We start from the raw sequence: 12888 nt of genomic DNA on the forward strand, positions 1-12888 counted from the left end.
CCAGTCCTCCAGCAGAGCATACTTCTCCAGCAGCCACGAAGGGCAGGGTCTCTCCTCTGCACAGTGCTTGGGTTTTCACTTTCTGTAGCCCAAGTTGATTACTTCCCCTTCTGGCCACACCGCCATCCACTTTTCACCCAGTCTTCCTCCAGGCAGTGTACAATTCAATTGATTAAATATCCTCTGCTAAATGACGTTCACATCCTGGACTTGGCTTCCTCTGATTACACCAAATCACCTATCTTGATTGGAGCTTTGTGAGGTCCACGCATTTTACAGTGTCTTGTTTTACTCCCACAGATGACTAATCATATCCCCATTGTCTGTGAATTTTACTAGTTCAACTCAGAAGGTGACCTTATGTCCCTAATCTCCAAATTCATGGAGAGGCAGACTTCCCACTGTTGCATCCATATCCTGGTGTCAGAAATGAGGGCTGAGGCTTTCTCAGACTCTTTTCCTGCTCTGCATTAGTCCCTCTAGCTGGGACAGTTTTTCTGATTCTTATCTCAACTTGATAAAGAATAGTCCTGCCTCACTCCAGCTTCCCACTGATCCCTCTGCCCCCAGCCACCCTAGGTGGCAAACTTCTATAATAGATCAAGCTGGAGGCCACCCAAATTATGATAGTAACTGATTATGGGTCAGAATAAATAATACAGGCATCAGGGTATTTGTGGGATTTTTGGATTTGGGTTTATGGTTTGTTGCTTTTGAATATAGAGTGATTTCTTACACAAACTGGTCAGATGGAATGATAAGCTGATTAACTGAAGAGTTTAGTTAATTAAGAGATAGTATATGTGAAATAGATGAACAATGATTCTCACAGAATTATTAATGAAATATGGTTAATTCAAAATCTAAATGAACTGTAGTTATTTTCTCATTTTTCAGAAGAGTTCAGGGAAGCATTCTTGCCCCTCTGCACCTTTCATGACTGTATTATGGACTGAAGTAATGTTTCCTGCAGCTTTTCATCTCAATCACCCAAACCCTCTCGAGTCCCTATTAGTGTTCTCTGTACTCTTTCACTTTCCAGAGTTGAAACTTTAACTATTATATTTGCATCAGTAAGAACCTCACTTACTTACTTATTTATTTATATTAAAGTTAGGTAACATACAGTATAGTATTATTGGTTTTAGGAGTAGAACCCAGTGATTCATCACTTACTTATAACACCCAATGCTCATTCCAGCAAGTGTCCTCCTTAATGCTCATCACCCATTTAATCCATCTGCTCCCCCCTCCGGCAACCCTCAGTTTATTCTCTGTATTTAAAAATCTCTTACGGTTTGCCTTCCTCTGTGTTTTTACCTTATTTTTCTTTCCTTTACCCTATGTTGATCTGCCATGTTTCTTAAATTCCACATGTGAGTGAAATCATATGATATTTATCTTTCTCTGACTGATCTATGTCTCTTAGCATGATAATACTCTAGTTCCATCCACGTTGTTACAAATAACAAGATTTCATTTGTCTTGATCACCGAGTAATATTACATTATATATATATATATATATATATATATATATATATACACACATACACACACACCATATCTTTATCCATTCATCAGTTGATGGACATTGGGCTCTTTCCATAATTTGGCTAGTATCAGTAGTGCTGCTATAAACATTGGGGTGCATGTGCCCCTACAAATCAGCATTTTTGTATCCTTTGGAAAAACATCTAGTAGTGCAATTGCTGGGTCATAGGGTAGCTCTATTTTTAACTTTTTGAGGAAACTGTACTGTTTTTTCCCCCAGAGTGGCTATACCAATTTGCATTCCCACCAACAGTGCAAACGTGTTTCCTTTTCTCCACAGCCTCACCAACATCTGGTTTCCCGAGTTGTTTATTTTAGCCCTTCTGACAGATGTGAGGTCATATCTCATTGTGTTTTTGATTTGTATTTCTCTGATGATGAGTGATGTTGAGCCTCTTTTCATGTCTCTGTTAGCCACCTGGATGTCTTCTTTGGAAAAGTGTCTATTCATGTCTTCTGCCCATTTCTTCCCTGGATTTTTTTTTGGGGGGGGGTGTTGAATTTGATAAGTTCTTTATAGAGTTTGAATACTAACCCTTTATCTGATATGTCATTTTCAAATATCTTCTCCCATTCCATCAGTTGCCTTTTAGTTTTGTTGATTGTTTCCTTCACTGTGCAGAAGCTTTTTATCTTGATGAGGTCCCAGTAATTCATTTTCGCTTTTATTTCCATTGCCTCTGCAGACATAACTAGTAAGAAGTTGCTGCGGCCAAGGTCAAAGAGACTGCTGCCTGTTTTCTCCTGTAGGATTTTGATGGTTTCTTGTCTCACATTTAGGTCTTTCATCCATTTTGGATTTATTTTTGTGTATGGTGTAAGAGAGTGGTCCAGTTTCATTCTTTTGCACATTGCTGTTCAGTTCTCCCAGCACCATTTGCTAAAGAGACTGTCTTTTTTCCAGGGGATACTTTCCCCGCTTTGTCAAAGATTAGTTGGCCATATATTCTGGGGTCCATTTCTGGGTTCTCTGATCTGTTCCATTGATCTATGTGTCTGTTTTTGCACCAGTACTGTCTTGATGATTACAGCTCTGTAATACAGCTTGAAGTCTGGAATTGTGATGCCTCCAGCTTTGATTTTCTTTTTCAACATTACTTTGGCTATTCAGGGTCTTTTCTAGTTCCATATGAATTTTACAATTGTTTGTTCTAGCTCTGTGAAGAATGCTGGTGTTATATTTATAGAGATTGCATTGAATGTATAGATTGCTTTGCATAGTATCAATATTTTAGCAATATTTGTTCTTCCAATCCAGGAGCATGGAATATTTTCCCATTTTTGGGGGGTCTTCTTCAATTTCTTTCATAAGCTTTCTATAGTTTTCAGCATAGACATCTCCTACCTCTTTGGTTAGCTTTATTCCTAGGTATCTCGTGGTTTTTGGTGAAATTCTTAATGGGATCAATTCCTTGATTTCTTTTTCTGCTGCTTCATTATTGGTGTATAGAAATGCAACTGATTTCTGTACGTTGATTTTATATCCTGTGACTTTGCTGAATTCACATATCAGTTCTAGAAATTTTTTGGTGGAGTCTTTTGGGTTTTCCATACAGAGTATTATGTCATCTGCAAAGAGTGAAAGTTTGACTTCTTCTTTGTCAGTTTGTATGCCTTTTATTTCTTTTTGTTGTCTGATTGCTGAGACTAAGACTTCCAGTGCTATGTTGAATCATAGTGGTGAGAGTGGACACCCTTGTTATGTTCCTGACCTTAGGGGGAAAGCTCTCAGATTCTCCCCATTGAGAATGATATTCGCTGTGGGCCTTTCATATATGGCCTTTATGATGTTGAGGTATGTTCTTTCTACCCCTACTTTCTTCAGGGTTTTTATCAAGAAAGATGCTGTATTTTGTCAAATGCTTTTCCTGAATCTATTGACAGGATTGTGTAGTTCTTATCCTTTCTTTTATTAATGTGGTATATTATGTCGATTGATTTGCAAATATTGAACCAGACCTGCAGCCCAAGAACAAATCCCACGTGATCATGATGAGAAATTCTTTTAATGTGCTGTTGAATTCAATTTGCTAGTATCTTGTTGAGAATTTTGCATCCAGTTTCACCAGGGATATTGGCCTCTAGTTCTCCTTTTTAGTGTGATTTTGTCTGGTTTTGGAATCAAGGTAATGCTGGCTTCATAGAATGAGTTTGGAAGCTTTCCTTCCATCTCTATTTTTTGGAACAGTTTGAGAAGAATAGGCATTAATTCTTCTTTAACTGTATGGTAGAATTCCCCTGTGAAGCCATCTGGTCCAGAACTCTTGTTTGTTTGGAGATTTTTGATAACTGATTCAGTTTCTTTGCTGGTTAGAGTCCTGTTCAAGTTTTCTGTTTCTTCTGTTTCAGTTTTGGTAGTGTGTGAGTCTCAATAATTTGTCCATTTCTTTCAGATTGTCCAGTTTGTTGGCATGTAATTTTTCATAGTATTCTCTTATAATCGTATTTCTTTGGTGTTGGTTGTGATCTCTCCTCTTTCATTCATGATTTTATCTATTTGGGTCCTCTCCCTTTTCTTTTTGATAAGTCTGGCTAGGGGAAGAACCTCATTTTAACCTCTCTATAGCTTCAGCTCATTCTTTCATTAAGTTTGTTGATTTAATATAGAGAAGCCTCCCCCACCAAATCAAGAATTTATGTTAGTGTATTTCTGTAAGGCTTTAATTTAATGTCTTCCATTCTTCTCCATTAGAAGAAAATGACAGTAAATATAGCACAAGCTCATAATTTTACTAAGAGTTTTTAAATATAGGATGAACATTAAACTGAAATTGAAGTGTAAGAAATATCTGAAATTGTACTGCATTTATTCATTCATTTAATTATTCATTACATGAACATTTAGTAAGCATCCATCATGTGGCAGACACTATATTAGGAAATAGAAATAGCAAGATAGCAAGTCATGGCTCCAATTTTCTCGAGGAGCTCCACAGTTTAAAAAAGGAGAGACACATATGTAAAAATAAAATTTCAACTCAGTGTAATGGGTATTACTATGGAAGTTTGATGAAAGCTCAGTGGTAGCACAAAAAAAACTAAAGGACCAACTCTAGCTAAGGAGAACATTTTCCTAAGGAGGAAAGTAGCCTCCACAGAGGAAGATACTTATACTGAGTTTTGAAAGAGAGGTAGACATTTTCCCACTAGACACAGAAAAGAGGGATATTTCAGACAGAAGAGCATGTGCTAATGTACAGAGGCAAGTAACAATAATGCAGCTTCTGGGGACTGGAAACAGTTTCATGGGTCTGGTGCCTAAGACAAGACCTCATAAAGATGAAGCTGGAAGGGCTAGATCCTAAATGGTCTTGAATGCCCTAACAGAGGGTTTGGATTCATTTATTTGGTAGTGGGCAGTAATTGATGAGTGCTAAACAGGGAAGTGACACAATCATATCAGTGTTAGGTAAGATCACAATGGATTCTATGTGGATGGATATGTGGTAAGACCGGAGGTAAGAAGTATAACTGAAATAGGTGGCTGGCCACTGAAGATTTATGATTCAGCGATTCAAGATTCTACAGTATTGAGTGGATTCTGGGAAGCCTTTGCTTCACCAGGGTCGACCTATCCCAGCTCTCTCCAAGTGGAGCCATGTGGCCAGTTTTTGCTAAAAGAATGTGAGTTAAAGTGTGTAGGTCATTTTGAGCCAAGGGGGTTAAGTGAGTCTATCCTATACAGTTTTCACTTCCACAGAAAACCTGAAGGCCACCTGTTGAAAATGGTTTTATCACAAGATGGAAGGAACCTGAATGTCTGAGTCAGAAAAGGGGTGCCCAGGAGAGTCACCCAGCCAATTACACTTATGTTGAACTTCACGAGTAAAAAAAAAAGTTGTGTGTATTAAGCCTCAGAGATATAAATATCATTTAAAAAATACCTTTTGGAGGCAAGGGAATTAAAACCAAAATGAACTACTGGGACCTTATGAAGATAAAAAGCTTCTGCACAGCAAAGGTAACAACCAACAAAACTAAAAGGCAACCAACGGAATGGGAAAAGATATTTGGAAATGACATATTAGACAAAGGGCTAGTATCCAAAATCTATAAAGAGCTCACCAAACTCCACACCCAAAAAACAAATAACCCCGTGAAGAAATGGGCAGAAAACATGAATAGACACTTCTCTAAAGAAGACATCCGGATGGCGAACAGGCACATGAAAAGATGCTCAACGTCGCTCCTCATCAGGGAAATACAAATCAAAACCACACTCAGATATCACCTCACGCCAGTCAGAGTGGCCAAAATGAACAACTCGGGAGACTATAGATGCTGGCGAGGATGTGGAGAAACGGGAACCCTCTTGCACTGTTGGTGGGAATGCAAACTGGTGCAGCTGCTCTGGAAAACAGTGTGGAGGTTCCTCAGAAAATTAAAAATAGACCTACCCTATGACCCAGCAATAGCACTACTAGGAATTTATCCAAGGGATACAGGAGTACTGATGCATAGGGGCACTTGTACCCCAATGTTTATAGCAGCACTCTCAACAATAGCCAAATTATGGAAAGAGCCTAAATGTCCATCAACTGATGAATGGATAAAGAAATTGTGGTTTATATACACAATGGAGTACTACATGGCAATGAGAAAGAACGAACTATGGCCCTTTGTAGCAACGTGGATGGAACTGGAGAGTGTGATGCTAAGTGAAATAAGCCATACAGAGAAAGACAGATACCATATGGTTTCACTCTTATGTGGATCCTGAGAAACTTAACAGAAACCCATGGGGGAGGGGAAGAAAAAAAAAAAAGAGGTTAGAGTGGGAAAGAGCCAAAGCATAAGAGACTCTTAAAAACTGAGAACAAACTGAGGGTTGATGGGGGGTGGGAGGGAGGGGAGGGTTGGGGATGGGTATTGAGGAGGGCACCTTTTGGGATGAGCACTGGGTGTTATATGGAAACCAATTTGACAATAAATTTCATATATTGAAAAAAAATAAATGTATATAGAAAAAAAAATACCTTTTGGGTTACCCTGACTAATACAGGAAGAGTATTAGGAGATGTTTGTGATACTTGAGGTAAAATAGAGACTTTGCATGTTATATGCTGAAGTATAGGAGCCCTTGAAGAAGATTAAGTGGAAGATGGAAGAAAAAGGATAATAATTTATAGATAACGTTAAGAAAACAAGGAGACAGGATCCAGAGCGCAGGAAGCAATAGCTCCTTCAACAGGAGAAGGGAAGGAGCGATATCTATTTAAAACAAGAGGAAAACACTGCTATAGGTAAGCAGTAAGAAACTGCCTACTAGTGACATTTTGTCTGTGTAGTAGGAGGTAAAGACATCTGCTGAGAAAGTGAAAGTATGGCAGTAAGAGTTTTGAGGAGCAAGAGAGCTGTGCAGAGATATTTAACAAGTGAAAGACACCAGCCCACATGGTTGAATGAATTTTCTTCAGCCCAGCTCATCATTCTAGGAGTAGGGGTCAAAAAGGTGGATTTTAGGATTAATCCAAGATTAAAGGATTGCAGAGTAGGTGCAATGCAAAACAAAGGAATGATGGAAATGGCCCAGTAAGTCTGGATGGGTTTCAGTACTGTTACCAAGGACCCAACAATAATTCAGTGGCTCAAACAAGATAGAATCTTCCCATTCTGGGTACACTGGAGTAAACATAGTCCACACAGGATGCAGGGAATAAAAACCTGGATAGATGGGATATAGCAGCTTTTTCAAGGACTCTGAAAATTAAATAGTAGCTGGTGGTTGGGGGAAAGGACTAGAATTTGAAGTACCATCAAACTGGTGGTGAGTTTATTATCCTTTCCTTCCAATATATCAGGGTGAACTGTAAGCAACACAAAACTTGGAGGTGGGCATCTGCACAGACAGAGCTCCAGGAGAAGCTATCTATTTCTGGCCCCCAAAGCATGGAAGTCTCCTAATTCTCAAATGGGGGAAACCCCTGCCCCTTATCTTTTCTTCATTCTTTCATACCCCACCCTCTAAGAAATCCCATAACAGCAGTGGCAGTGACAGCAACTGTAGTGACAACTGGCCTGCAGGATTCTAAAAGGCTGAGGGAGGGGAACCTTCCTCTCTGATTAGAGGAGCTGTGATTCTCAGAGGGTTAGACAAACCCCCATTACTTTTTATCTTCTCTGTGTTATCATACTGGTTAGCCCTGAACATCATTGTAATTACAAAAAGTGTGCAACATAGTGGATAAATATAACCCAAATTCTTGCTAGATAACTCCAGGTAACCAGAAAGTACTGAAGAAATTACCATAGGGAGGATATTGGAAAAGCCCTATAAAGTTGCTTATGAACTCATTTCCAAGTATACACACATGGATCTAACCCTAAACAGCATGCCAGAGACTGTAAGAACTAATCTACAGAATTAACCACTGCCAGGGTCCCAAACTATCTACTGGGTGGTGCACATGCAAGACAGATCTGAATAGCACTGAGAAATCTTTGCAATTCCACAGAAAGCTGGTTGGAACGTGTACCTGAACCCAACTGGATTGGTTGTCTGTTAAAACAAAACAAATACCCAGAATCCCATAATATAATATTCAAAATGTCCAAAATACAATCCAAAAATAATCAACACATAAAGAACTAGGAAAATCTCAACCCTGTGTGGTAAAAGATAATCAATATATGCCAATGCCAAGATGACACACATTATCTGATAATGAAAGCAACTATTATGAAAATAACTCCAAAAAGTAAAGGCAAACACTCTTAAATATAAAAAGCTAAAAAGTCTCAGCAAATAAATTAAAGATATAAAGAAGAAACAAAGGGCAATTTTAGAATTAAAAAACACAAAACTATAAAACAAAAACTAAATGGGCCCAACATCAGTAGGGAGATGGCAGAGGAAAGTATTAGTGAACTTGAAGACAGATCAGTAGAATTTACCCAAAGTGAATGAGAGAGGAGACAGATTTTTTTTTAAGAATAGAGTTTCACACACCTGTGAAATAATAACAAATGATCTAGCATTGATGTCATCAGAGTCCCACAGGGAAGGATAGAAGTGGAGTGTAGAAAAAGTATTTGAAGAAATGATGGCTAAAAATTCCCAAATTTTGTCAAAGGCATAAATCTACAGACTCAAGGAGTTCAGAAAACCTCAACAGGATAAACCCAAAGAATTCTGTGCCCAGACATATTGTTAGCAAACTTATAAACTAACCACAAAGAAAAACACTTGAGGGTGCCCAGAGGAAAAGGACTTATTATTTAAAGGCAAACAATAATTTGAATAACTATAGAATTCTTACTAGAGACTATGGAGGACAGAAGGAAGTGGAACAACATTCATAAAATGCTAGGAAAAAAACACTGAAACCAGAATTCTATATCCAATAAAACAACCTTTAGGAAGGAAGATGAAATAAAGACATTCTCTCTCTTTTTTTATTTATTTTTACTTTTTTTATATTAAACATAATTTATTATTGAATTGGTTTCCATACAACATCCAGTGCTCATCCTAACAGGTGCCCTTCTCAGTGCCCATCACCCACTTTTACCTCTCTCCCCCCCCCCCCCCCCCATCAACCCTCAGTTTGTTTCTCAGTATTTGTCTCTTATGGTTTGCCTCCCTCCCTCTCTGTAACTTTTTTTTCCCCTTCCCCTCCCCCATGGTCTTCTGTTAAGTTTCTCAGGATCCACATGGGAGTGAAAACACATGGTATCTGTGTTTCTCTGCCTGACTTATTTCACTTAGTGTAATACCCTCCAGTTCTATCCACATTGCTGCAAATGGCCAGATTTCATTCTTTCTCATTGCCAAGTAGTATTCCATTGTATATATAAACCACATCTTCTTTATCCATTCGTCAGTTGATGGACGTTTAGGCTCTTTCCATAATTTGGCTGTTGTTGAAAGTGCTGCTATAAACATTGGGGTACAAGTGCCCCTATGCATCAGTACTCCTGTATCCCTTGGGTAAATTCCTAGCAGTGCGATTACAGGGTCATAGGGTAGATCTATTTTTAATTTTTTGAGGAACGTCCACACTGTTTTCCAGAGCAGCTGCACCAGTTTGCATTCCCACCAACAGTGCAAGAGGGTTCCCTTTTCTCCACATTCTCTTTAGCATCTATAGTCTCCTGATGTGTTCATTTTAGCCACTCTGACTGGCATAAGGTGGTATCTCAGTGTGGTTTTGATTTGTATTTCCCTGATGATGAGTGATGTTGAGCATCTTTTCATGTGTCTGTTGGCCATCTGGATGAAAGATATTCTCAATGAAGGAAAACTAAGAGCAAGCAGACCTACCCAAAAATAATTGCTAAAGAAAATCCTTCAGACTGAAGGAAAATGTTACTAGAAGGAAACTTGGGACATCAGAAATGAAGAGAAAGCAAGGAAATAGCAAATATATAAGTAAATATGAGTATTCTCGTCTTGAGTTCTTTAAAATACTTTTCTAAAGCAAAAATTAGAAAATATCTAAAACTGAACAAAAATGAAAATGCAACATATCATAATATGTGGATGCAATTAAAGCATTGCTTAGAGAAATATTTATAGCATTAAATGTTTTATTGGCAAAGATGAAAGTTCTCAAATCAATATTCTAAACTCCACCTTGAGAAACTGAAAAATGATGAGTAAAATAAAACTCAAATAAGCAGGATGGAAAAAATAAATATAAGAGCAAAAAAATCAATGAAATTGAAAACAAGACCAACAAAAAAAAAATCGGTGAGATCAAAAGCTCAATAAAATTGATCAATCTTTAGCCAGAGAGGAGAGAAATTGCCACTATCAGGAATGAAAGAGAGGATATGACTATAGACCCTGCAGACATTAAAAGAATAAGTTTGGGTGCCTCAGTTGGTTGAGTGTCTAACTTTGGCTCAGATCATGACCCCATGGTTCATGAGTTTTAGCCCCTCATCTGACTCACTGCTATCAGCACAGAGCCCGCTTCAGATCCTCTGTCCCCCTCTTTCTCTGCCTCTCCCCCACTTGCATACTCTCTCAAAAATAAACATTTTAAATAAATAAATAAATAAATAAATAAATAAATAAATAAGGGAATACAGTGAAGAACAACTCAACACACAAATTTTCAACAACTTAGGTGAGATGGACTAACTTCTTTAACCTACATAGTACTATAGCTATTAAAGAGATAAATTCATAGTTTAAAATCTTCCAAAGAAGAAAGCTCCAAGCCCAGGCAGTTTCACTGGTGAATGTGCAAAATGTTTAAAGAAGAATTAATATTATTTCTACACAATTTCTTCCAGAAAACAGAAGAGGGGTAACACCTCCCAGCTTACTTTATGAGGCTAGCATTATCTTGATATAAAAACCAAACAAAGTTAGTACTGGAAAAGAAAACTAGAGGTGAATATACTCCATTATCAGAGACATAAAAATCCCAACAAGATATTAGCAAATTGAATCCAGTAATATATAAAAAGAATAATATACCAGAATCAAGGGAATTTATCCTGTTAATGTGATGTTGTTCAATATCTCAAAGTCATTCAATGTCATCTATCATATTAATATCAAAAAAGATGAAAAGGCAAACCACAGACAGAAGATCTTTGCAAAATAAAACATGTATCTGACAAAGGACTTATATTCAGAATATGTTTTAAAAACTCTCAAGACTTGACAGAGACAAATTGAACAAAAGATTTGAGCAAATATTTTACCAGAAAAAGTATGTTGATGGCCCACAAGCTCCTGAAGAGATGTACCAAATCATTGGCCATTAGGAAAATGCAAATTAACAGTTCACTTAGTATGGTGGCTGAAATTTAAATACTGACAATATTAAGCCTTGGTGAATGTAGAGCAACTGGAGTCCTCATATATCACAAGCAAGAATGTAAAATGTAGAACCACTTTGAAAGTCAGTTTAGCAATTTTTTAAAAAGTTAAGCATATACTTACCATATGGTTCAGCAATTTCCCAGATATCTACCCAAGAAAAATGCAAACACATCCTCACAAAACTGGTATATGAATATTTACAGCATAAGCATTTATAATAGTCATAAATGTAACCATATAAATGTCCAACATCTAGTGAATGGATAATCAAAATACAGCATATCCACACAATGGGCTATTACTCAGTAATTAAGAGGAATGAGCTACTGGTACACATAACAACATGGATGAATCTCAAAAACACCGTGCTAAATAGAAGAAATTAGTCACAACAAGCAACATACTATATGATTCCATGTATATGAAATTGTAGAAAAGGTAAAACTACAACGACCTGAAGCAGACCAGTGGTTCCCTGGGGCAAGCATAGACTGCAAAAGGGCAGAAGGAAACTTTTTGTGGGTAATAGAAGTATTCTAAACTGGATTTGGGGCGGGGGGGGTATATGGATGCACATATATATGCAATTTACCAAAGTTCATCAAGCTATACACCTAAAATGAATGAATATTATATGTAAATCATGCCACAATGCAGATAGACAAATAAAAGTGAAGATTAAGTAAGGAAGTTTTCACACAAATAAAACTTCAGTGCCAGCAGCTGTGAACCAAAAGAAACACTAGAAAGTTCTTCAGGCTGAAAGAAAATGATCTCAGAAGGTAGCATAAAAGGGCACTGGAAAGGGTAAATACATGGTTAAATATAAAAGAATATTGACTGTTTACATCAGAACAATAATAGATGCATATGTAGAAGTAAGATACATGACAAGAATAGCACAAATTGTGGTGGGCACTAAATACAGTTAAACCGTTGCAAAGGTCCTTGCCTCATTTAGGGAGTGGTAAAATCAAGAGTACTCATTTAAGGTAGACTATAACACATCAAGGATGCTTATTGTAGTGTCTGTAACAACTAAGAGAACTATATAAGATGTATAACTATAAAGTGAACAGAGAAAAATGGAATAATAAAAAATGTTTTCATAATGCAAGAGAAGACAGGAAATGAGAAAAAAGGAACAAAGCACAAGAGAACAAGTAGCAAGGTGTTAGACTCAAACTCTACCATTAATTATTAATAATTTTAAATGTCAGTAGTCTATAATCCAATTAAAAGACAGTTTGTCAGACTGCATTTAAAAAACACAAAACCCAGCTATATGCTATTTATTCACCAGAGCCACACATTAAGTAAAAAGAGGATGTTTGAAAATAAAAGGATGAGAAAAGATCTACTACATAAACACTCATTAAAGTAAATCTGACAAAATTAAATATCAGCAAAGTGCACTTGGAGGTAAGAAGTATTACTAGAGACTAAAAGGGATATTTCGTAATTATGGGAAGACATTTTAAAATACTACCCATTTCTATCTTCCTTTCTTGTGTTAAGTGCCATAATTATCTAATAATAGAGTAACTACCTTCT

Source organism: Lynx canadensis, chromosome C2 (genome assembly GCF_007474595.2).
Source record: "Lynx canadensis isolate LIC74 chromosome C2, mLynCan4.pri.v2, whole genome shotgun sequence".
Classification (NCBI taxonomy): domain Eukaryota; kingdom Metazoa; phylum Chordata; class Mammalia; order Carnivora; family Felidae; genus Lynx; species Lynx canadensis.